Here is a 2,906-nt window from a genome sequence, read left to right on the forward strand (position 1 = left end):
TTCCAGAGCTGACACCCCAGCTCCAGCCTTTCCCAGTCTGCTTGCTCTGTTATTATGTCCATATTACAGTAGAAAGAGGAGATATTTTGCAATACTATGTCACTTGATATTTTGCCATTTGATTCAAATAGCAAGTGGATGAATTTTCTAATTTGAGGCATTTAAATCTAGAAATTAATAAAGAGTATATTTTGAGGATTGGAATCTTATGATGAGTATGCACATCTTTTTATGTGAGCAGCAAGTCCTATTTCCTTTGTGGGTTCTAAAACAATGTTATCAGAGACACCAACCTGTAAACCTTCATGGATTTTGCTAGAGGAATGTTTAGTCAATAAAGTCCCCATTTCATTTTTCAAGCTATAGTACTTTTGACCCCATTGGACAGACAGCTTGTTTATGTCTTGTTCCTCCCTACTTCTAGTGAATGAAAAAAAGAGAGCTGTGTTTGTATTGAAAAGCAAAGTATAATTGCAACTTTAATTCATAGATTCTGGCATGTTAGCATTTATGCTAATTAGTTTGTATTTTAAAGTGCTTTAAAAACAGAAAGTGTCATACAGTTGCTCTAATATTATTTCCTTATGAGTGGAACTGTCTGCTAGATGATTGCCAGAGATTTAAAAGAGTTCCCATCTTAAAAATGCAATAGCTAAACAGCAGAGAGGAAGCTCACTTTATCTATAGAGGTGATAAAATAGATGAATGCAGACATAGTTATGGACTACACTTGGCAAGCATTAGATATGGCTTCAGTTTTTCCAGGAAATTAAGCTGCATTTTCTTTTCTTTCCCCCTCTCCAATTCCCTGAAATCACATAAGGTAGCTACTGAAAATGCTGTTTTCAATATGTTGTGAGGAATGTTTGCCATTGTTCTTCTTACATTTTAATTATAATAATAATACATCCATCTGACATTAGTTGGAAGAGAATAAAAGGAGCCAGCATTAATGAGTTCCTCCTGTGTGCCAAGCATTTTACACTCATTCTTTACAGCCAGACAACATTTCTCCAAGGCAGGAATTATTTCTTTACAGATGTGTTAACTGAAGCTCAGAACAGTTAAGCAATTTACCCAAAGAAAGGTAACTTATTATCTTTTCATTACATCATGGAGTCTTGAGTACCAATAGCATCATTCTGACTTAAACCTTTTCTTCTCAGCAATCCCCAGCGTCAGGAATAGCTCCAGGTGAATGGGTGCAGATAGGTTTGGGTCATGTGACAATTTTGAGCCCAAGAGGATTCAGTTCCATTAGGACCACATGCACTAAGGAGGAATGATGGTCCTTAAACCGAAAAGAGGCTATATTTTTAGAGAAGAGAGAAAGGATACTGGGCAGGCATAAAACAAACGTCCACTGTGCTGTTCGATACTATAATTCCTCGCTGTTACTCTGTCGACACATGACCCATGTTTGTGTTACATCAGGAAAGCTGCTCAGTCTCTACATGCTTCTCGTTCTTCATCTCTAAAATGAAAATGATTAAATGACTTTTTAAAAAAGTGCCTCGGCCGCACTGTGACTGCTGCCGCCGGCACTTGCTCTGAGTGGCCCTGAGGCTCCATCTCTGCCATCATGTTTCACGGCTTCCAGAGCAGGCACCAGGACTTTTCCTTAGGGCCCTGGAAGCTGACGGTGTCCAACACCCACATCATGAAGTCTGCGGATGTGGAGACGTTAGCTGATGAATTGCATATGCCATCCCTCCCTGAAATGATGTCTGGAGACAACGTTCGAAGGATCCAGCATGGCTCTGGCTTTGGAATTGAGTTCAATGCTACAGATGCACTCAAATGTGTAAACAACGACCAAGGAATGCTTAAAGTCGCCTGTGCTGAAGAATGGCAGGAAAGTAGGACAGAGGGTGAACACTCCAAAGAAGTTATTAAACCAAATGATTGGACCTATACAGCAGATTATAAAGGAATGTTACTTGGAGAATCTCTTAAGTTAAAGGTTGTATCTACAACAGATCATATAGGTACAGAGAAATTGAAAGCCAGAGAACAGATTAAATTTTTTGAAGAAGTTCTCCTGTTTGAAGATGGATTACATGATCGTGGAGTTTCTAGTCTAAGTGTGAAAATTAGAGTAATGCCTTCCAGCTTTTTTTCTGCTATTGCGGTTTTTCTTGAGAATTCATGGGGTGCTTATCAGAATGAATGACACAAGGCTTTACCATGAGGCTGACAAGACCTACATGTTATGAGAATATACATCACGAGAGAGCAAAATTGCTAATTTAATGCATGTTCCACCGTCCCTCTTCACGGAACCTAACAAAGTATCACAGTATTTACCAATCAAAGAGGCAGTTTGTGAGAAGCTAGTATTTCCAGAAAGGATTGATCCTAACCCTGCAGACTCACAAAGTACACACTTGGAATAGAATGTGACACAGCATACTCTCCATGTGGAACCTGACAGACACCTTGGCTATCTGTAGGGATAGTTTTATTATGAGAATTAATTTCCTTGCTTATGCTCAGATTTTCTGTAGCCTTGAAGGTAAATAAAAGATCGTTGCAGGCAGCTTCTACTCAACTTCCATTTATACTGTCTGTCTTCAAATTCCTACTGGAGATATATGCTCTGGAGCTAAATTTGGATTCCTAAATTATCACAGATTGTAACCTCAGCAGCAATGATGTGTATGTCTCAGGAGGGAACATGATCTGCATCCATCCTGAAGCATTGTTTTCTCCTGTGAAGAGACTGAATTGTAAATTCCATCACTGAATCCCGATGCCTGTGACTTTGATAAGATTCTGACTGCATGTTGATGTACTGTATTGGCTCTTGGCTTTGGGCTTTCTGGTGTTTATTCGCACTTCTGGAGAGTTGTGGCGTGTCACCTAGGAAATTATTCATTAATTTGAGTTTCTGGGCAACATCATAT

The 2,906-nt window shown here is 39.2% G+C and overlaps 1 pseudogene; it reads left to right on the forward strand.

Annotated features, from left to right (window-relative positions):
- Positions 1-1,567: 1,567 nt before the first annotated feature.
- Positions 1,568-2,623, forward strand: LOC102928084 (TIP41-like protein pseudogene; annotated as a pseudogene).
- Positions 2,624-2,906: the final 283 nt, after the last annotated feature.

The sequence above is a fragment of the Peromyscus maniculatus genome, chromosome 2 (genome assembly GCF_049852395.1).
Source record: "Peromyscus maniculatus bairdii isolate BWxNUB_F1_BW_parent chromosome 2, HU_Pman_BW_mat_3.1, whole genome shotgun sequence".
Classification (NCBI taxonomy): Eukaryota; Metazoa; Chordata; class Mammalia; order Rodentia; family Cricetidae; genus Peromyscus; species Peromyscus maniculatus.